Here is a 24,339-nt window from a genome sequence, read left to right on the forward strand (position 1 = left end):
GCAGATCTCTCAGAACCGGTGTTATGTGGTCCCGGCGGCCACTGCCAGTCACCAGTCTAGCTGCCGCATTCTGGATTAATTGCAGTTTCCAGGTCACCTTCAAATGTAGCCCCACGTAGAGTGCGTTGCAGTAGTCCAAGCGGGAGATAACTAGAGCATGCACCACTCTGGCGAGACAGTCCGCGGGGAGGTAGGGTCTTAGCCTGCGTACCAGGTGGAGCTGGTAGACAGCTGCCCTGGACACAGAGTTAACCTGCGCCTCCATGGACAGCTGTGAGTCCAAAATGACTCCCAGGCTGAGCACCTGGTCCTTCAGGGGCACAGTTACCCCATTCAGGACCAGGGAATCCCCCACCCCCGCCCACCCCCTGTCCCCCCAAAACAGTACTCCTGTCTTGTCAGGATTCAACCTCAATCTCAATCCATCCTCCAACCACTTCCAGGCACTCACACAGGACCTTCACCGCCTTCACTGGTTCTGATTTAAAGGAGAGGTAGAGCTGGGTGTCATCTGCATACTGATGAACACCCAGCCCAAACCCCCTAATGATCTTTCCCAGCGGCTTCATATATATATTAAAAAGCATGGGGGAGAGGACGGAACCCTGAGGCACCCCACAGGTGAGAGTCCAGGGGCCCGAACACTCATCCCCCAACACCACTTTCTGGACACAGCCCAGGAGAAAGGAGCGGAACCACTGTATAACAGTGCCCCCAGCTCCCAGCCCCTCTAGACGGTCCAGAAGGATGTTATGGTTGATGGTGTCAAAGGCTGCTGAGAGATCCAGCAGAACTAGGAAACAGCTCTCACCTTTGTCCCTAGCTCGCTGGAGATCATCAACCAGCGCGACCAAGGCAGTTTCAGTCCCATGGTGAGGCCTGAATCCCGATTGGAAGGGATCCAAATGGTTCGCATCCTTCAGGCATGCTTGGAGTTGTTCGGCAACCACCCGCTCAATCACCTTGCCCAAGAATGGTAAATTTGACACTGGGCGATAGTTGGCCAAATTGGCTGGTTCTAAAGATGTTTTTTAAAGAAGCGGTTTAATGACCGCCTCTTTCAGCGGGTGTGGGAAGGCTCCCTCACAGAGGGAAGCATTCACCACCCCCGCAGAGCCCATCTCCCAGCCCTTCCCGGCTCGCTTTTATCAGCCAGGATGGGCAAGGATCAAGGAGACAGATGGTCGGTTTCACTTGTCCAAGCAGCCTGTCCACATCCTCGGAGGTAACAGATTGGAATTGATCCCATGTAACAGGAGTAGACAGAATTCTAGCACTCTCCCGCCCTGGCCCTGCTCCCATGGTGGACTCCACCTCCTTCTGAATCTGAGTGACTTTATCTGCAAAAAAACTTTGCAAAAGCATTGCAAGAGATCTTGGAGTCCCTACCAGGCCCCGGTGGTGCAGGTGGTTCCGATAGATTGCAAACCACCTGAAAGAGTCTCCTGCTGCTGTTTTCTGCAGATGCAATGGAGGTGGCGAAGAAAGTCTTCTTTGCCGTTGCAACCACCACTTGGTAGGCTTGACATTGAGCTCTAGCCCGTGTCTGGTCTGATTCAGAGTGAGTTTTCTGCCACCGGCACTCTAGCCGTCTCAACGATTGTTTCATCGCCCTCAGCTCCGTGGAAAACCACAGGGCTGTCCGGGCTCCATGCAATCGGAGAGGGCGCTTCGGAGCCAGACAGTCAATAGCACTGGTTAACTCCGCATTCCAGCGGGCCACCAGGGAATCAGCTGAGAGGCCATCAACTTGGGATAAAACATCCCCTACCACTCTCTGGAAACCAGTTGGATCCATTAAGTAGCGGGGGCGGACCATCCGAATCGGTCCCACCTCCCTGCAGACGGGAAGGATTGCGGAGAAGTCCAATTGCACCAGGAAGTGATCTGACCATGGCACTTCTTTTGTTTCACTTTTAGTTAGTGTCAGATTACCAACATCCGTAGAGGTAAACACCAAGTCTAAGGCATGTCCGTGGCTATGAGTTGGGCCAAACTTAATTCAGGGACAGTCCCATAGAGGCCATGCTTTCCACGAAGTCCTGAGCGGCCCCTTGTAAGGTTGTGTCAGCATGGATGTTAAAATCCCCCAGGACAACCAAGCTAGGTGTCTCCAGGAGCATATCCGCCACGACCTGAAGCAGCTCGGGGAGGGAATCCTTGGTGCAGCGGGGAGGTTGGTACACCAATAGGAATCCTGTACTACCCCTATTGCCCAACTTCCAGAACACGCACTCAGAGAACTGGGTCTTCCCAATAGGATGCCTGGTGCAGACTAATGACTTCCTAAAAATCACTGCAACCCCCCTCCCCACCCACAAGACCTGGGTTGCTGTGCGTAAGAGAAACCTGGTGGGCAAGCAGTGGCAAGGACAGGCCCATCTGCTTCATCCAACCAGGTCTCTGTCACACATGCCAGGTCAAATCCTCCATCCACAATCAGGTCCTGGATGGCAGTGGTTTTATTCATCATTGACCTGGCATTGCACAGCAACACTTTCAGGTCATGTGGGTTTCCCTTGCTGATTCCAGTATCCTTCTGGTCAGGGCCAGACCTGAAGGCAGGGATAGTCCTCAAACAACGACTAACTCTGCCTCCTTGGTAATGACATGGTCTGGTCTTAGCGTAACTCCTCCCCCCTGTGGAACCTGCCCCAGCCATTCTATTGGCTGAGGCCCACTCCCAGGCAGCTCTGACCCTTCCCCTTAAAAGGCAAAATAAAAACTATATAATAACTTAACAGAATAATAAAAATAGAAGCAAAGCAAGAAACAATAGTGCTAAAATTAAACTACTCCCCACCCTGACTATATACTTATCCAACCCCAAGCAGAAATAAACTAATAAAATTATAAAATATTATGAAAACAACAACCACCATTTAAGGTGCGGCAAATTAAAAGCACTCAAAACATTTTAAACCATTTTGTCACTTGCTGCAGGGCCTCTTAAGCTCAGGCCTCTTAAGCTGTGGCGGTGAGTGCAGGCCCCACCCCCTAGGCCGGATGGAGTTGGCAGGAAAGGGAGCGGTCCACCCAGCACTCACCAGAGCAGCATTAGGCTGCATTAGGCTTATGCTCAAAATTGCTGCAGAGGAGAAACTACTGTATTTTTCGCTCTATAACACGCACATAGTTTTTAGAGGAGGAAAACAAGGAAAAAAATATGCAAAAATCCTGAGGATCCATGTGGTGCTTTGTAACCACGGAGGAGGGAAGGAAGGCGAACCATGGATCCTCTGCTCATGACTGCAGCAGATTCCCCCCGCCACCCGCAGGCATTCGCTCCATAACACACACAGACATTCCCCCTTACTTTCTAGGAGGAAAAAAGTGAGTGTTATGGTGCAAAAAATACGGTAAACATTTCTCATCATGATGTCGTCACTGCATTTCTGTACGGGAACCTGGGTGAACAGATTTATATGCATCCACCTGACAGAATACAGGTAAAGAAAGGATTGGTTTGTTTTCTAAAAAAATCCATGTATGGTCTCAAACAAAGTGCCTGGTGTTGGAATACTAAATTAACAGAGACATTGTTTTCTCTAGACTTTCATCAAGGCAAAGCAGATCCATGTGTGTTTATCAAAGAGGAAGGGCAAAACAAACTGTATTGTGTATGCTTTCTTGATGATCTTTTATTTTGGAAAGATCAGGATTTGTACAAAAAAAACCCTAGCTCAACTGAAGGAGCATTTTGATATGAAAGATCTTGGCAATGAATGAACTTTATTACGGTCACAGACCAGGATAATAATAATAATAATAATAATAATAATAATAATAATAATAAAAGCATATAAATAAAATAGCACTTAGGAGGGTTTTTTAACCGATAATTGTTAGAGCAAATAAGGACAAAGAAACAGGCATAGGATAAAACATCTGAATAAAATACAAGATTAAACACGGATAATGGATGGATAAAAACTGATAATTAAAACAGATAAGAACTAAAAACAAACAAAAACACGCAGTTAAAACAACTGTAAGAGCATAAGAACTAAAAGACTCACAGTTAAAACAACTATAAGAGGCTGCAGAGTAGAAGCCTCTGAAATAGAGGACACTCACAACATTAGAAACTGCTGTGCAAATATGGTTAAAACAGACAATGAAAACAATGTACAACAATAAATTTAGAAACAATGAAAAACAATGAACTATCCCAGGGAGTTGACTCAGAATCACCCATGGAACCGTGTTTAGGGCTTTTCATGCCAGACCATTTTGAGTTGGGTGATGGTCTGTGCCTACAGATCTGTACACAGAATCTGGCGACCATCCAGGTCATCTTCTGATCTTTGCCTAACAGCAAAAGGTCAAATTTTTGCTTTTGCGGGAGGTCGGCAAGCCTCACCAGTAGGGGGTCCAAGATCTTACTACGTGCCTCTTCTTAAAAGGGACATCTAAACAACAAGACTAAAGTCTTGGGAAAAAATTTAACAAATGGTGAAAGGGAGAAGTTCCAAAGTGAAACTGGGTTGATGGTGGCTAAGAAAGTGAAATATTTGGGGATTAACATGACATCTAAAAATGTGAATTTATTTAAGGATAATTATGACAAATGTTGGACAGAGGTAAAGAAAGACCTAGAAATATGGTCGAATCTGAAGCTTTCCTTGTTAGGCCGAATCGCTGTGATCAAAATGAATGTTTTGCCAAGAATGTTATTTTTGTTTCAGACATTACAGATTGTGGATAAACTAGATTGTTTCAAGAAGTGGCAGAAAGATATATCTAGATTTGTCTGGCAGGGCAAAAAGCCCAGAATAAAATATAAGATATTAACGGATGCAAAAGATAGAGGGGGGTTTGCCCTGCCGGACTTAAGACTTTATTATGAAGCAGCAGCTTTCTGCTGGTTGAAGGACTGGCTACTTCTTGAGAACACAGATATCTTGGATCTGGAAGGATTTGACAATAGGTTTGGCTGGCATGCTTACATATGGTACGACAAGGCTAAAGCTCATAAAGGTTTTTAAAATCATGTGGTTAGGAAAGCACTATACAATGTTTGGATTCGATATAAGGATTTGTTGGAAAGCAAAACTCCTAGGTGGTTATCACCAATGGAGGCTATAGAAGTGAAGAAACTTAATATGGAACCTAATTGGCCAAAATATTCTGAAATCTTAGAACAAGAAAGTGGCAAATTTAGATTAAAGAGACTTGAAGAAATAAAGTCCAAGGTAAGAGACTGGCTCCATTATTATCAAATAATGGAGACCTTTAAACAAGACAGGAAAATTGGCTTCCAGGTGGAGAAATCCAAATTAGAAACAGAACTGTTAGAACCCAATACTAAGAATCTATCAAGAATATATAATTTGTTGCTGAAGTGGAATACAATAGATGAGACAGTCAAATCAGCTATGATTAAATGGGCACAGGACATTGGTCATGATATTATGTTTGCGGACTGGGAACAGTTATGGACCACCGGTATTAAATTTACGGGGACAGGGGACGCAGGTGGCGCTGTGGGTTAAAGCCTCAGCGCCTAGGACTTGCCGATCGAAAGGTCGGCGGTTCGAATCCCTGCGGCGGGGTGCGCTCCCGCTGCTCGGTCCCAGCGCCTGCCAACCTAGCAGTTCGAAAGCACCTCCGGGTACAAGTAGATAAATAGGGACCGCTTACCAGCGGGAAGGTAAACGGCGTTTCCGTGTGCGGCTCTGGCTCGCCAGAGCAGCGATGTCACGCTGGCCACGTGACCCGGAAGTGTCTCCGGACAGTGCTGGCCCCTGGCCTCTTGAGTGAGATGGGCACACAACCCCAGAGTCTGTCAAGACTGGCCCGTACGGGCAGGGGTACCTTTACCTTTACCTTTAATGCCTTAAGAGAAAACATTATGAAAATGATTTATAGGTGGTACATGACCCCAGTCAAGCTTGCAAAGATCTATCATTTGCCCAATAACAAATGTTGGAAATGTAAGGAAGCTGAAGGTACTTTTTTTCACCTTTGGTGGACCTGCCCAAAGATTAAAGCCTTCTGGGAAATGATTTACAATGAAATTAAGAAGGTACTTAAATGTACATTTCATAAGAAACCAGAGGCATTTCTCTTGGGCATGGTTGGCCAGTTGGTGTCAAGAAAGGACAGGACTTTTTTTATGTATGCTACCACAGCAGCAAGGATACTTCTAGCAAAGTATTGGAAGACGCAAGAATTACCCACACTGGAAGAATGGCAGACGAAAGTGATCGATTTTATGGGACTGGCAGAAATGACCGGCAGAATCCGTGACCAAGAGAAAGAGACGGTGGAGGAAGATTGGAAGAAGTTTAAAGTTTATCTCAAGAACTGTTGTAAAATTGATGAGTGCTAAAATGTTAAGGGGAAAGAAGATGCAGAATTGCAGCTGAAATTGTTTGATAAATTAAGATGAAATTGAGGAAAAATAAGTTATAAATATAAACTGGACTAAGGGGTTGCTGAAAAAACTGTAAAATAAGGATGCAGAGAGGGGGAGGTATGGGGAAGTCCATGAAAGAAGGTTTATGAAAAGGAGGATATGGAAATATACATGTTTGTATGTGTTTGTTTGTTTTGTTTGTTTTAAAATGAAAAATCAATAAAAATTATTATATAAAAAAACTAAAGAACAAGTGTTCTGGGCTTCCTATCTCTCCCAATGGACAGGTGCAAAGTCTCTGAGCATATGGGACCCTTCTAAAGGCTCCATCCAGGACCAGCGAGGGAAGAGCCGAGCTTCTGGCGAGTGTAAAGGCCCTTCTTGCATCCCTAGCTACGAGAAAGAAGAGTTATGCTGCCGGTGCGGCTATATCTCTCTCGATTTCTCCAATTCTATAGTCGGGACACCTTGCACAGTCCTGCTGTCTCTCGGTGTCTAAAATTCTTCGCCTGACCATAGCTTTTGCCTGGCCCGACTGGAATTGGTCACAGAGAATCAATGGGGCTATCTCTCGGGGGAGCAGATTCAATGTCAGCCATTTGTAGATTGATGTTAGGCAGATGCTAGCCTCCACTCTCATCATCCCCGTTTCCAATCTAACCCATGCGTTTGAGACACATCTGAGGACTTGGAGGAGAGCTCTAAGAAGCCTAGATTGAACTCTCTCAAGGGGGGAGAAAGCAGAGGGAGGCGGACCCAAAAAGGAACCATACAGGAGTTGTGCCAAAGTTTTGGCCTTGTATAATTTTAGAGCTGCGGGGATGAAGAAGCCCCCTTGTGTTCTGAAGAATTTAAGGATACAATTTGCGTTTTTTCCTGCTGAACTCCCGATGGAGTTTATGTGTAGTTTGTTGGTTCCTGAGGCCTGTACCACCATTCCTAGATACTTGTAGTTTGTGACTTGTTCTAATTTATGGCCTTGGAGTTCCCAGCTTCTAAGCTTTGGTTTTTCCCCCAAAGCGAGTATCTTGGTCTTTTGATAGTTGATTTTGAGACATTCAGATTCACAGTATGCTGCGAGCTTTCTTAGTGCTCTTTTGAGTCCAATGGGGGTTCTAGATAGAATTAACGCATCATCGGTATATAGCAGGACTGAAATATGCTGATTTGCAAGCTTCAGCGGGTGGAGTTCTGAGTCATTGAGTGCAGATACTAAGTTATTTAGATAGAAATTAAATAGTAGAGGGGCCAATAGGCACCCTTGCCTGACTCCTTTGAAGGTTTTAATAGGTTCCGTTAGGTGTCCTAGGCAGCTGCACCTGACTCTAAGTGCCGTGTTTGCGTGCAGCGCCTGAATTAAGAGCAGTAGCCTTCTATCTATATTGGTACCCTGTAGTCTGTCCCAGAGTCTGGTTCTGGAGACTGTATCAAAGGCTGCTTTTAGGTCAACGAAGGCAGCGTATAGTGAGGCCTGCCCTCCTGATTTGTATTTGTCAATGAGATGTTGTAACGTTAGACAGTGCACTTCCGGGTTGGCGCCATCGCCGAATGGCGGACTCCCTCCGAGCTCCGGAGGGAGCCTGCTCGGCAGGGGCTGGGTCCTACCGCGTCGGCGACGCGGGGACCCTCAAAAACCATGGGCGCTGAAACCCATGGACATGGTGACTCGGCTGGCACCTTTTGCGCTCCCCCCCGGCCCGCGAAGGAGCCTTTTTAAAGGCTACGGAACGGGTGACAGGGGGGGTGGTGCTTTGAGTTCTCCGCTTCCCCTGCCGAGCGAAGCCGCATGCCATTCGACGGAGAGCGCTGACTTCTTCTATTGAAAATCTGGACTTAAAAGAATAACCCGTGAGTAATTGGAACCTGGACTAAAAAGGGGGATAATTTTTTTAAAAAATTCGGAGCGAGCGGGGGAGGCGCAAAAAGGAAGTCAGCCCCCCCCCTGTTGTAGAGGAGTTAAAGCAAAGGATTTGACATCTAAGATCGAGTGCAACCCTATTTTTACAAAGTTATTAATTTCGCGACGGAAAACTATAAGACTGAGCTGGAGGAGAAAAGTGGAATTGATTTAAAAAGTAACCCCCCCCCCCCACGGAACCCTGGGAGCGTTTTGCGAGAGCGCCGGGAGAAGACAAAGAGAGGTTTTGACAGCTGTCAAAGAGCTGTCAAAGCAGAAGAACAAAAATGAGAACTTTGTTACAAGGACTTTGCCGGTTACATTTGTTATAAATTGGATACAAATTGTTTAAAACAAGGAATAACAAGTTATTTGGACTGATTGGGGTGATCTGGAAGGGAACTGAGTTATTGCAACCCACCTAGAGGAGCCGAGGGATATTACAAGTTGTTGACATGGAATTTGAATAGAACTTTCTATCTCCTGGGAAACTGCAGAAATGGAACACTATTTTGACTACAGAGGCTGACATACTAAAGAAGACAATAGACTTATCTATTGAAAAATGGAAGGGACTTGGCATTATGTTTCGTTCCTGAATAACAGAGCCTCTGCAGCTGAATTTGAAGCTTTTGGAATTAGAACATTTGTGCAGGAAAACAGGAAAGGGAAAAAAAAAAAAGAAAAGGAGAGAGATCAAGAACAACAAGAATAACAAGAATAACAAGAATTGGATAAAGTTGGAAGAGGGAACATTTGGGACATCCAGATTTGAAAGGTTTAAATAAATAAAATTGGAGTTTTTACTCCTAATGTATAAAAATCTGGATGGAAAAAATGGGCCTTTTTGAGACAGACTCCTTCCAAGATTGGACATTCGAAATTAAAGATGACTGGTAAAGGACTATGGCTTAAATAATTGTGGGAGCTCCAGGAAGACATCAGATGTTGATAAATTTTGGGAACGCAACCGGGAAAAGGGGGAGGGAAATTTGGAATCCAAAGGGTGTTAAACTACATTTTATTTCATTATATTTTAATTTGTAATGTATGTTAAAGGGGGGAACGCGTGGAAGGGAACAGGTCGATTTTAGGAGATGGGAAAATATTTTTAAATTGGGTCAATGACAATAAGTTCAAAATTTGGGATAAGAAATTGCTGAATTTATAAGTAAGAATTGGAATACAGGAGGGGGAGGGGAGGGGAAGTCCTGGAAAGATGTTATGGAAAACAAGACTTTAAATTTGGATGTTTTTTGTTTTTTTTTGTAATTGGAAACTTTTAATAAATATTTTTTTTTAAAAAAAATGTAACGTTAGACAGTGATCTATCGCGGACCTTCCGGGTCTGAAGCCCGCTTGTTCTATTGCCAGGATATCTTCACTCTCTAGCCGTTCTGTAAACTTATTGAGGTGCCTTGAGTAGAGTTTACTAATCACACTTAATAAGCTAATTGGCCTATAATTCGCTGGGTGCCCTCTGTTGCCTTTTATAGATTGGGACTATTATGGCTGTTCCCCATTCCCTTGGGATGCGGCTAGTGTCATCTATGTAAGTGAAGAGGGTGGCTAAGAAAGGTGCCCACCAATCCACCTGTGCTTTTATCATTTCTGGTGCAATGCCGTCTGAGCCTGGGGCTTTGGCCGTTTTCAGTTGGTTTATATATGATTTCACTTCAGTTACTGAAACAGGCGGCCATTTAGCCAGTTGTTCTATATTATAATTCCGTAGTGGAGGTTCAGCATCCTCGTACAAAGATTGGAAGAATGAGACCCACAGGCTAGGGGGAATTTGTGAGGTTAAGGGGGAAATAGCTTTATGAGTGCCAGAAGTTACCAGTTTCCAGAATAGTGTCTAGCCAGCATTTTCTGGTATAGGCATTCTTTTGGTGGCGTATTAGATCTTTATACTCTTTTTTTTAGGGCATGGACGGCAAGATAGGCTTGGTGTCTGACAGAATTTTCGGCTGTCAGGGCAGCTTTGTAAGCATTTTGCAGGGCTTTCTTTGCCTCAAAGCAGGTGTGATCAAACCAGGGTTTGTTTGATGTTATTGGTTTAGTTGGCCTTTTCTCTGTGGTATTAAAAAGATGGTGTTTTAATTGTTGGAGCAGGCTCTCATACTTGGAAACTGGGTCCTCAGGCCTAGGATTATTCCCAAAGCCAGTTAAAATTGTATGGAGTTTTTCAGAGGTTAGAATCTTCTTCAGTTTGGAGTCAAGTGCAGGGGTCCATTTGACTCAACAACCAGGTTGCTCTAATGCGGTGATCTCTACAGGGTATACTGTTCTCAGGAAGGGTGACTCATTTAACGGAGACACCTGGAGGTGCAAAGGGAAATGGTCCCCTTCTATGAATGGGAGCACTTTTAAATTCACTATTTTTGTTAGCAATTCGCTGTCCGCCAACATACAATCAATTGTGCTGGATCTTACCCTAGACATGAATGTATATTCCCCGGGGATGTCGCCCCTGGTGCAGCCATTTAGATATGAAGACTTAGCTGCCTAGAGAATTTGAGGAGGCAGGCTCCAGCAAAATTTGAATGTTGATCCTTTGACTGCCTCCGGGCCAAAGTCATCAGGGTACCCTATTTTTTGCCTGTATTTGGTTTCTAAACTGGGGTCATCAGGACCTAACCTTGCGTTTAGGTCGCCCACCAGCAGGACCTTTGCTCCCGGATAGTCTGTTAGCAGTAACCTGACATAAGAATCCAGTCTATTCCAGATGCCCTCAATATCAGTTTTTTTGCTTGTTGGGGGATATAAGCGCTGATAATTAGTAAACTGCAGTTTCCCCAGGATATGAGTAGGGCCATTGCTAGATGATCTAGGGGGGACAGTTCCTTACAAGTGGCATTTAGGCAGAGTGAAATTAGGATGCATAACCCCCCTTGAGCCTCCCTGGTCCTCTGCCTGCAACTGCTCTCCTTGCATATGTATAGTATCCTTCCAGTGATGGATTTTCAGCCGCCCACGTCTCCTGGAGAGCAATGATATTAAAGTTTTGACGGTAGAAGGGAATGTCTGTAGAATGGGAGAGGCATCTGGACCACCTGGCAACATTCCAGGAGATGATGTTTAGGGCAGTAGTTGATTCTTGGGTTTTTAGATTCCAGGCACTCATAGCTGTTTTCTGCCGCTGATTCCTCAGGTCCTTTGAGTTTGGCTTGATTGAGCCACGATGCAGAGGAATGGTGGAGCCATTTGAGGGAAAGACTAATTTGGGGGTATTAATTTGTCCGCCCAGGCAGTCACCTGCTAAGACCTTATTTCATTCCTCTGCATGAATAGCTTCTAGGATTCCCAGGCAGTCCATGAAGATTGAGCCAATTCCTGGCGCTGGCACCACTAGTTTGACTTGTTGCGATTTGGACTGGGCTGTTGGTGGGGGTGTAGGAAAGCCCGTTTCTTCTGGAGACAGATATCGACAAGTTGTCCATTCCTTGTTGGTTAAAGGCTTTGATTTGCAATTGATGTAATTAAATTCCATGGGAGGAGGCGGGGCTAGAGGTGGAAGGGACTTCCTTATGGTTGATAGTCTTTCAATTAGTGCATCCTGGGAAATATGAAAGATCTTGGCAATGTAACAAACTATCTTTCTCTGGAGGTAGAAAGAAACCAGGGATGTGATATCTTGGTACAACAGTCACAAAAAATTGCTAATGTATTGACCAAACTGAATTTGGTTGGCGCAAACCCTGTAGATACACCAATGGTGACAGGCTATCAGTGTTACGATATAGAAGCAATGCAGCTGCAAACTGCTAGCTTGAAAAGTAAACATAATGGGAATGTTGGGACTGTCCGTGGGAAACAGAGGGACAGTCAATTCACAGTGCGAAGCACCGGAATTAGCTCAGAGTGTAATATGAGCGCTTCCGTTTGTTCCTGTCCAGGAAGTGCAGGAGGTGTTTGCTACTACACTGCTGGAGTTTGAAGAGAGCAGTCATGTTTTTTGTAATGCTGCAAAGACAGAAATAAAGGCATGTAAATACGTTTCTGTCTATCTCTTTCCCCTGCCAGGGGGGGCAGGAAAGAGGGCGGGGTGTTCTTCTCATATTTGAGAAGAATCGCCTATCGAGACCTCGCCTGGATCTTGCTGGGGAATGCAGCCAGGGAGGTCAACAAGGAATCATGCCGGGTACCTGGGAGAGTTGCCAGTTTCTCCTGATAAAGGCTTGATTTCCGACATCTGGTAGCACGGAGCCGATGGCATCGATCCATGAAAGCGGCAAATGAGGTTGATGGATCGTATTTGATCGTATCTGCAAGGAGATAAAGGAAGTTGTGGTAGCGTGCGGATGGAGGCTACAACAAACGGCTGAACACCGAAGCAGACGTTTTTGCTGATAAGCCAGGAGCAACGGAACCCCTAAGGTATGCTGATTTATGGGCTAAAAGAGTGAACGCAGATTGATTCTTCTCTGGTTCACAAAAGCTGCTTTTTGGATAAAGAAACAGCACTGAGAGGGAGCCACATTCTTCGCATTCCTGGGACTGATAAGGTTTGCTGCTCAAGCCTGGAATGTCCAGTTGCTAAGCAACGAGACGTCAGTCTTTTCAGCTACTTCGGATATAGTTAGCTTGAAAAGAAAGTGGAAAGTTACTAGCCAACACGGAAGTGAGGCTGACAGTGTTAGAAGCTAGAAAAACAACGTTTGTTTTGTCTGCTATCTCACTGCTCTTGGAGGGACTTCCAAAGCAGCCTGCGTTTAGCTGCCAGGTGCAAGGAGTAAACAGCCAGCTATTGGATTTTACAGGCTCAAGAGTGAGAGCTGAGGCTTGAGATTGAGATGGCTTTGTTCTCTCAGAAGCTCCGAAAAGCTTGTGAAGCTAGAGTGAGAAGCAAGAGCCGAAGGTTGACTACCCCAGAAGGGGAGAGCCAAGATGACGCTGGCCAAATTTCTGAAAGCTTATCGAAAGCTGAGGAGAGCTTTGACCCCAAAAGGGGGAGTGAAGGAACTGTTGCTGCTTTTGCTGTTCCTGTTCTTGCTGCAATAGATGTCAAAGACAGGGGGAGAGAAGCTCGGAGTTCTGACACCCCCACTGCTACTGCTTTGTTCTCTCAGAAGCTCCGAAAAGCTTGTGAAGCTAGAGTGAGAAGCAAGAGCCGAAGGTTGACTACCCCAGAAGGGGAGAGCCAAGATGACGCTGGCCAAATTTCTGAAAGCTTATCGAAAGCTGAGGAGAGCTTTGACCCCAAAAGGGGGAGTGAAGGAACTGTTGCTGCTGTTGCTGTTCCTGTTCTTGCTGCAATAGATGTCAAAGACAGGGGGAGAGAAGCTCGGAGTTCTGACACCCCCACTGCTACTGCAAGTGAAGAACAGGCTGTTGCTTTGAACATTGTCCCTTGTTTCAATTGTGGACAGACTGGGCATCTTCAGCGGAATTGTAAGAAGCCACGTCAACACAAAGGAGCTAAGGGGAGCTCTGAAAAGCCTGAGGCGTCAGGCAAAAGTCGTACCAAGTCCCAGATGAAACCTACAAAGGCATTGCTGTCAACAAAAGCCGCATTTTCAACGGAGAACGCTTTTGTTTTAGACACTGGAGCAACGCAACACATGACGTCGCGCAGAGAACTGTTTTCTACATTTGAGATGCAAAGCTTCACTGTGAAACAGGCCAATGGCCAGGAGCTTGAAGCGATCGGGTTTGGAACTGTATATCTTGAAAGTCTGAACTTGACTATTAACAATGTGTATTTGGTTCCTGATTTAAAGTTCAATCTGCTGAGTGTTTCGCAGATCACAAAGAAAGGACTGACTTTGTACTATGATAGAGAAAGCTGCAAAATCTTCAAAGATGGAGAGCTGTATCTTTCCGCCAGAGAGAAAGATGGACTGTATTTCTTGACTTTTGATCAAAGTGATTGCATAAATTGTAATGCATCTGAGTCTAACATGATTTCCCTTGCAGGTATGACGAAGGACGTCCAGAAGGCGACCAAAGTTAACAGTGCATTTCAGCGAGTGTATGCTGATGTGATTGGTGCTCTAGCACCATCTAGAGGCAAAACAAGATATTATCTTGTGTGTGTGGATTATTTCACTCATTATGTGTGGATATACATATTGCAGAAACCACAAGAAGCCTTAGAAAGGTTTAAAGAGTTTTGTGACAAGGTTAAAACTGTTCATGATGCTAACATTGATTGTCTTTTCACAGATGAAAAGCCAGTTTTTCTTTTACAGGATTTTCTGGATAAGAAAGGGATAAGGCACAAGACTGCTGTTTCTGCAGGAGCATGGAACAAAAGTGTCTGTGTGCAAGTGAACAAAGAATTGCAAAATGGGATGAAGGTGCAATTGCTGAGTTCACATTTGCCACATGAGTTTTGGGCGGAATCATTATTGTGTTTTTGTTACTCTTGGTTGAGAAAGGTTTCAAAAGTTTTGGAATGGCCCCTAAGATTCGAAAAGTGGAAATCTGCCCCAAAACCTGTTCCGACCATAATCCCGTCAAAATGGAAATGAAACTAATACCGATTGGTTCCTTTAGATGGAGGATGAACGACACCCTGTTTAGAGATCCAGAAATTACCAAGAAGGCCCAAAAAATTATGAAAGACTATTTTGAAATAAATCTGAAGACCACAGTGGAAAAAAGAGTAATCTGGGACGCAAGTAAAGCTGTAATGAGAGGTTTTCTGATTCAACAAAATGCTATAAAAAGGAGAGTCCAAGAGGAGAAAAAAGAAAAGATTTTGGAGAAAATTAGAGAAGGAGAGAAGAAACTCAGGTCTAAATAATAATAATAATAAATAATAAATTTTATTTATATCCCGCCCTCCCCAGCCGAAGCTGGGCTCAGGGCGGCTAACAACAGTCAAAATAGTTCAACATTCTAAAAACATTCATTATAAAATTAATTAAAATCAAATTAATGGCAACCATCAAGCAAAATCCTGTGCAGGTTGCCAGAGGAGGGGGTCAGGCTGCGCCCTGACCAAAGGCCTGGTGGAACAGCTCTGTCTTGCAGGCCCTGCGGAAAGATGTCAGGTCCCACAGAGCCCTAGTCTCTTGTGACAGAGCGTTCCACCAGATTGGAGCCGCGGCCGAGAAAGCCCTGGCTCTAGTTGAGGCCAGCCTAACCTCTCTGTGGCCTGGGATCTTTAGGATGTTTTTATTTGCAGACCGTAAATTTCTCTGTGGGACATACCAGGAGAGGCGGTCCCGTAGGTACGAGGGTCCTAGGCCGTATAGGGCTTTAAAGGTTAAAACCAGCACCTTGAACCTGATCCTGTACTCCACCGGGAGCCAGTGCAGCTTGTATAGTACTGGATGAATATGATCTCGCAGCGAAGACCCCATAAGGAGTCTCGCCGCGGCATTTTGCACTCGCTGGAGTTTCTGGGTCAGTCTCAAGGGCAGCCCCACGTAGAGCGAGTTACAATAATCCAGTCTGGAGGTGACCGTCACGTGGATCACAGTGGCTAGGTCAGGGCGGGAGAGATAAGGAGCCAACTGCTTAGCTTGGCGGAGATGAAAAAATGCCGCCTTTGTTATAGCTGTAATCTGCGCCTCCATAGAGAGGGAGGTATCAAAGATTACACGCAAACTCTTAACGGACGATGCTGGCACTAACTGCACCCCCGCAAGAGATGGGAGTTGCCCCCTCAATCCCATATCACTCCGTCCCAGCCAGAGGACCTCTGTCTTCGAAGGATTTAACTTCAACCGGCTCCCACGTAACCATCCAGCCACAGCTTCCAGACATCTGGTCAGTGTATCTGGGGCCGAGTCAGGATGGCCGTCCATCAACAGATAGAGCTGGGTGTCATCGGCATACTGATGGCAACCCAGCCCAAAACTCCGGACAAGCTGGGCGAGGGGGCGCATAAAGATGTTAAAAAGCATCGGGGAGAGAATCGCACCCTGAGGCACTCCACACACCAAGGAGTGGCGCGATGACAATTCCCCCCCCAAGCGCCACCCTCTGTCCCCGACCAGAGAGAAACGAGCGCAGCCATTGAAGGACTGTGCCCTGGATCCCCACATCGGCAAGGTGGCGGTCTAGGAGTTCGTGGTCGACCATGTCGAAGGCTGCTGACAGGTCTAGAAGAATCAGCAGCCCCGACCCGCCTCGATCCAGCTGCCTGCGGAGATCATCTGTTAGGGCGACCAGAGCCGTCTCGGTCCCATGACCAGCGCGGAAGCCGGACTGGAATGGATCGAGAGCCGATGTTTCATCCAGAAACCTACCAAGCTGTTCCGCAACCGCTCTCTCAATCACCTTACCCAGGAATGGAAGATTCGAAACCAGGCGGTAATTGGATAGATCTAAAGGATCTAATGATGTTTTCTTTAAGAGCGGACGCACCACTGCCTCCTTCAGTTCCCCTGGGAATATCCCGGTGCCAAGGGACAAATTGATGATATCACCCAGGGCCCCCCGCACCTCGTCTGGACACACTCTAATCAGCCAAGACGGGCACGGGTCAAGAGGACAGGTGGTGGGCTTTCCAGCTTGGAGGAGTCTGTCCACATCGGCTGGGGATATCCAGTCAAAGTGGTCCAATACTGGACCCGAGGACAGTCGAGGGGCCTCCAGTTCCTTTATTGTATCCAAATTGGCAGGGAGGTCATGGCGGAGCAACAGGACCTTCTCCGCAAAAAAGCTCGCAAATGCCTCACAGCTGTGTGTCGCATTGTTATTTAAATTTGGCTGTCCTTCAAGGGACGTTAAAGACCGAATTATACTAAATAATTGTGCCGGGCGAGAGCTAGCGGATGCAATGGAGGCCGAGAAGTAAGACTTCTTAGCGGCCTTCACTGCCATCTCATAGGTTTTCATAAAAGCCCTCTAAGATGTTCTTGAGGCTCCGTCACGGGCACCCCGCCATACTCGCTCTAGCCGTCTGAGGTCCCGCTTCATTTTCCAAAGCTCCTCGGTAAACCAGGGAGCCCGGTTTCTGCGGGGTCGCAGAGGGCACCTAGGTGCGATCTCATCGATGGCTGCTAGGAGCTGTATATTCCAGCCCTCAACACGCTCAGTCAATGAGTTGCCAGGGGGAGCAAGGTCCCGCAAGGCCTGACGGAATCTATCAGGATCCATCAGCCTCTGCGGGCGAGCCCAAATTGGCTCGCCACCTAAGCAGGGTGGGGGTGGAAAACCAATCCTGGCTTTCAGTGCGTAGTGATCAGACCATGGCACCTTCATCGAAGGAAACATGATCACATCTATACCGGCGCCAAAGATCAAATCCAGCGTGTGGCCTGCTTGATGTGTGGGGCCCGAAACAAACTGGGAGAGCCCTAGTGTCGCCATGGAAGACACCAGGTCCAGAGCCTGTGAGGAGGGAGTGGCATCAGCATGGATGTTGAAGTCCCCCAATACCAATAGGTTAGGGAACTCCAAGGCCCAGCCGGCCACCGCCTCCAACAGGCCTGACAGGGTGGCTGCTGGTGCGCTAGGTGGCCGGTACACCAGCCAGACAGCCAAGCTCACCTCGGAGCCCCACACTAGGCCAACACATTCAATGCCGGGGATCGATGGCGATGGTAGAGCCCTGAAAGGACAGTCTTCTCGGATTAATAATGCCACCCCTCCCCCCCCCGGCCCACAGTCCGCGACTGGTGGAGGACGGAGAAACCCGGGGGCGCCATCTCTCGTAAGGTAACAGTTTCCCCTTCGCGCACCCAGGTCTCCGTCACAGAAGCCAAGTCAACCCCGTGCGAGGTGAAGAAGTCTCGCAGGGTGGCGGTTTTGTTGCCTATAGACCTGGCATTGCACAACACCAGTGACGGAGGTGAGTAATCCTTGCTCACCCTACCTTCGTCCCTCGGGATGGGGCGCAGATTGGAAGGGGTACGAGCATATCCGTATCTCGATCCCCTTCGCCTATGACATCTGCCCCCAAAGTCACAGGAGATTTTGAAAGAAATTAAACTACATCAAGTACAATACATGAAAATGGTTAATCAGGATATAGAATGGAAGATTAAACAGATGAGACAGAAAACTTTTGAATCGGCTAATAAATGTGGAAAGCTGCTAGCTTGGCAGTTGAAGAAAAGACAAAAATTAAACACAGTTACAAATCTTGAAGTGGATGGTAAGAATATACAAAATCCACAGGAAATTAAAAATTGCTTCCAGAGATACTTTAAACAACTTTATGCACAAGGGCCACAGAATGAGGTTAAAATTGATCAATTTTTGGAAACTAATGGATTACAAAAAATCTCTCAAGAGAATAAGTTATTATTGAACTATAGAATTTCTGAGCAAGAGGTGGAAGGTGCCATTCAGAATATGCAACTGGGCAAATCTCCAGGACCAGATGGGTTAACCTCCAAATACTACAGAGTTATGAAAGACTACTTAATTCAACCTTTAAAGGAGGTCTGCAACGAAATTATGGAGGGGGGAAAAGCGCCGGAGTCGTGGAAAGAAGCTTATATCACGCTTATACCGAAAAATGAGTCGGAAAAGACACAACTTAAGAACTACTGCCCCATATCCCTGCTTAATGTGGATTATAAAATTTTTGCAGATATTTTGGCTAAAAGATTGAAAAAAGTATTAGCTGAAATGATACACAAAGATCAAGCCGGCTTTCTCCCTGGTAGAAATTTGTCAAATAACATGAGGAATATAATTGATATTCTGGAAAAGCTACAAGTTAATATCAATTCAAAAGCTGTTTTGATATTTATAGATGCAGAGAAAGCCTTTGACAATATTTCTTGGAGTTTTATGAAGAAGAATCTTCAGGGGATGGGGGTTGGAGAAAAATTCAAAAATGGTATAGGTGCGATTTATTCATAATAATAATAATAATAATAATAATAATAATAATAATAATAATAATTTATTATTTATACCCCGCCCATCTGGCTGAGTTTTCCCCAGCCACTCTGGGCGGCTCCCAATCAGTGTTAAAAACCGTACAGCATTACATATTAAAAACTTCCCTGAACAGGGCTGCCTTAAGATGTCTTCTGAACGTCAGGTAATTCTTTATCTCTTTGACATCTGATGGGAGGGCGTTCCACAGGGCGGGCGCCGCTACCGAGAAGGCCCTCTGTCTGGTTCCCTGTAGCCTCACTTCTCGCAATGAGGGAACCGCCAGAAGGCCCTCGGCGCTGGATCTCAGAGTCCGGGCTGAACGATGGGGGTGGAGACGCTCCTTCAGGTATACAGGACCGAGGCCGTTTAGGGCTTTAAAGGTCAGCACCAACACTTTGAATCGTGCTCGGAAACGTACTGGGAGCCAATGCAGATCTCTCAGAACCGGTGTTATGTGGTCCCGGCGGCCACTCCCAGTCACCAGTCTCGCTGCCGCATTCTGGATTAATTGCAGTTTCCGGGTCACCTTCAAAGGTAGCCCCACGTAGAGCGCGTTGCAGTAGTCCAAGCGTGAGATAACTAGAGCATGCACCACTCTGGCGAGACAGTCCGCGGGGAGGTAGGGTCTTAGCCTGCGTACCAGGTGGAGCTGGTAGACAGCTGCCCTGGACACAGAGTTAATCTGCGCCTCCATGGACAGCTGTGAGTCCAAAATGACTCCCAGGCTGCGCACCTGGTCCTTCAGGGGCACAGTTACCCCATTCAGGACCAGGGAATCCTCCACACCGGCCCTCTTCGCCGTCGCCATTGCCACTTGGTAGGCTCGACGTTGAGCTCTAACCCGTGTCCGGTCTGATTCAGAATGAGTTTTCCGCCACTGGCGCTCTAGCCGTCTCAACGATTGTTTCATCACCCTCAGCTCCGGGGAAAACCACGGGGCTGTCCGGGCTCCATGCAATCGGAGAGGGCGCTTCGGAGCCAGACAGTCAATAGCCCTGGTTAACTCCGCATTCCAGCTGGCCACCAGGGAATCAGCTGAAAGGCCATCAACTTGGGATAAAGCATCCCCTACCACTCTCTGGAAGCCAATTGGATCCATTAAGTGGCGGGGGCGGACCATCCGAATCGGTCCCACCTCCCTGCGAAGGGGAAGGGTTGCGGAGAAGTCCAGTTGCACCAGGAAGTGATCTGACCATGGCACTTCTTTTGTTTCGCTTTTAGTTAATGTCAGATCACCAACATCCGTAGAGGTAAACACCAAGTCTAAGGCATGTCCGTGGCTATGAGTTGGGCCAGACTTATTCAGGGACAGCCCCGTGGAGGCCATGCTTTCCACGAAGTCCCGAGCGGCCCCTTGTAAGGTCGTGTCGGCATGGATGTTAAAATCCCCCAGGACAACCAAGCTAGGTGTCTCCAGGAGCATATCCGCCACGACCTGAAGCAGCTCGGGCAGGGAATCCTTGGTGCAGCGGGGAGGTCGGTACACCAGTAGGAATCCTGTACTGCCCCTATTGCCCAACTTCCAGAACATGCACTCAGAAAACTGGGTCTTCCCAATAGGACGCCTGGTGCAGACTAATGACTTCCTAAAAATCACTGCAACCCCCCCTCCCCGCCCACATGACCTGGGTTGCTGTGCGTAAGAGAAACCTGGTGGGCAAGCAGCGGCAAGGACAGGCCCATCTGCTTCATCCAACCAGGTCTCTGTCACACATGCCAGATCAAATCCTCCATCCACAATCAGGTCGTGGATGGCAGTGGTTTTATTAATCATTGACCTGGCATTGCACAGCAACACTTTCAGGTCATGTGGGTTTCCCTTGCTGATTACTGTATCCTTTCGGTCAGGACCAGACCTGGAGGCAGGGATAGTCCTCAAACAACGACTAAACCTGCCTCCTCGGTAATGACATGGTCTGGTCTTAGCATAACTCCTCCTCCTGCCCGTGATCACTGAGATCGGGTGTCCCAATACATCTCCCCCTGTGGAACCTGCCCCACCCAATCTATTGGCTGAGGCCCACTCCCAGGCAGCCATGACCCTTCCCCTTAAAAGGCAAAATACAAACTATATAATAATTTAACAGAATAATAATAATAATAAAACAAAACAGAACAAAACAAAACAAAACAAAGCAAGAAACAATAGCCCTGACTAAATGCTTATCCCACCCCAAGCAAAAATAAAATAATGAAATAATATAATATTATAAAAAACAACAACCACCATTTAAAGTGCTGCAAATTAAAAGCGATTAAAACATTTAAAACCATTGTGTCCATTGCTGCCGGTAGCTGCTCAGGCCTCTAAACTGTAGTGGTAGTGCAGGCCCCGCCCCCTAGGCCGGATGGAGTTGGCAGGAGAGGGAGCGGTCTTCCCAGCACTCACACAAGCAGCAGCAGCAGCCGTGTCCCGGAGGCCTCTCTCAGGCCTCTTATGCTGTGGCAGTGAGTGCAGGCCCCGCCCCCTAGGCCGGATGGAGTTGGCAGGAGAGGGAGCGGTCTTCCCGGCACTCACACAAGCAGCAGCAGCAGCCGTGTCCCAGAGGCCTCTCTCAGGCCTCTTATGCTGTGGCAGTGAGTGCAGGCCCCGCCCCCTAGGCCGGATGGAGTTGGCAGGAGAGGGAGCGGTCTTCCCGGCACTCACACAAGCAGCAGCAGCAGCCGTGTCCCAGAGGCCTCAGGCCTCTTATGCTGTGGCAGTGAGTGCAGGCCCCGCCCCCTAGGCCGGATGGAGTTGGCAGGAGAGGGAGCGGTCTTCCCAGCACTCACACAAGCAGCAGCAGCAGCAACAAAAGGCAAAATTAATAGTTAACAATACAGTTACAGAAGAGGTTAAAATTGAAAAAGGGACACGCCAGGGCTGCCCAATTTCCCCACTGCTTTTTATTTCAGTCCTGGAGGTTTTGCTGAACATGATTAGAAGGGACCAACAGATTCAGGGTATTCAGGTCGGGAACAAACAATATAAACTTAAAGCTTTTGCAGATGACCTAGTCTAGACATTTCAGGAGCCAGTTTCTAGCACTAAAAGGGCTTTGGAACTAATCCAGGATTTTGGTCAGGTGGCTGGCTTCAAATTGAATAAGTTAAAAACTAAGGTATTGGAGAAAAAATTAACGTCAATAAAGAAAGAGAAGTTTCAGAAGGAGACAGATTTATTACTGGTAAAGAAAGTAAAGTACCTGGGGGGTGAATATGACTTCAAAAAATGTTAACCTATTTAAAGATAATTATGAGAAATGTTGGTCAGAAGTGAAAAAAGATCTTGAGATTTGGTCAAACTTAAAGCTTTCCTTACTTGGATGAATTGCTGTCATCAAAATGAATGTATTGCCGAGAATGTTGTTTTTGTTCCAATCATTGCAAATTATAGACAAGATGGACTGTTTCAAGAAGTGGCAAAGAGACATTTCTAGATTTGTCTGGCAGGGCAAAAAGCCCAGAATTAAATTTAAGATACTTACGGACGTGAAAGATAGAGGGAGATTTGCCCTGCCGGACCTTAGATTATATTATGAGGCGGCAGCCTTTTGCTGGCTTAAGGAATGGCTACTTCTTGAAAACACAGATATTCTTGACTTGGAAGGGTATGACAATGTATTTGGGTGGCATGCGTATTTGTGGTATGGTAAGGTTAAAGCACACAAGGCATTCAAAAACCATATTGTCAGGAAAGCATTATTTAATGTCTGGATTAAATACAAAGATGTATTGGAAAATAAAACCCCAAGGTGGTTATCGCCAATGGAGGCAAAGGCCATGAAAAGACTTAACATGGAGACCAATTGGCCAAAGTATTGGGAAATTTTGGAGCAGGAGGGTGATAAACTGAAATTGCAGAGTTATGAGAAACTCAAACACAAGGTGCGAGATTGGTTACATTATTTTCAGGTAAGAGAGGCCTATAATCTAGATAAAAAGATTGGCTTCCAGGTGGAAAAATCAAAACTAGAAACCGAATTGTTAGAACCCAATGCTAAGATGCTATCAAGAATGTATAACTTGCTGTTGAAATGGAATACTGTGGATGAAACAGTAAAATCTGCTATGATCAAATGGGCACAAGATGTTGGACATAATATTATGTTTGCTGACTGGGAACAGTTATGGAACACTGGAATTAAATTTACGGCATGCAATGCCTTAAGAGAGAATATTATGAAAATGATGTATAGGTGGTACATGACCCCAGTCAAGCTTGCCAAAATTTACCATTTGCCTGATAACAAATGTTGGAAATGTAGAGAAACTGAAGGTATATTCTTTCACCTTTGGTGGACGTGCCCAAAGATTAAGGTCTTCTGGGAGATGATCTATAATGAATTGAAAAAGGTATTTAAATATACCTTCCTGAAGAAACCAGAGGCCTTTCTCCTGGGCATGGTTGGCCAATTGGTGTTAAAGAAGGATAGAACTTTCTTTTTGTATGCTACAGCAGCAGCAAGAATTCTCATCGCAAAGCACTGGAAGACACAAGATCTACCCACCTTGGAAGAATGGCAGATCCAAGTAATGGACTATATGGAAATGGCAGAAATGACTGGCAGAATACGAGATCAAGGAGAAGAGCAGGTGGAAGAAGATTGGAAGAAGTTTAAAAACTATCTACAAAAACATTGTAAAATTTTCGAATGTTGAGGACATTGAAATGAAACGAAGGGGTTCTAGTGAATAAGATAAATAAGAGTATGAAAGAAGGTATAGATATTGGATGAAAATTGGAATAATATAATATGTGAAGGAACTTTTAAAGGATAAAATTAAATATGAATGAACTTGCTAAATTAATTTTAAAGTGGAATACAAGAAAGGAGGGCGGGTGGAAGTCAAGAAAATAAGGTTATGAAGGATATGAATTTGAAAAGAGCTCTTTTCCCCTTTTTATGTTATTTTTTTTTTAGGTTTGTAATTTTTTTTCTTTTTTCCTTCTTTTTGGCGGAGTTTTGATTTTTCCTTTTTGTTGTTTGAATGTTGGTGTTTGTTGGGGTTTTGATGCCTATTGTTTTATTGTATTTTTTTATTTTTCTTTTGAAAAAATACAATAAAATATTAAATAAAAACAAAAGTTTTGGGATGTTATCCTTTTGAAAAGCTATTTCATAGAAAACCTTCTGTAGCCCATTTTAAGGTTTTTGGGTCTCATGTTTTGACTGAAACTCCAGGTGGAGTAAAGAATGCCAGAGGCATTTTTGTGGGTTATGAAAAAGGTCTCTACAGAGTAATTTTGTCTGAATCTGGTCAGGTGATTCTCACAAAATTTCTAGAGAGTGCTCCTGAACAGGAGGGA

This window comes from Podarcis gaigeae (genome assembly GCF_964106915.1).
Source record: "Podarcis gaigeae genome assembly, chromosome: W".
NCBI classification, from domain to species: Eukaryota; Metazoa; Chordata; class Lepidosauria; order Squamata; family Lacertidae; genus Podarcis; species Podarcis gaigeae.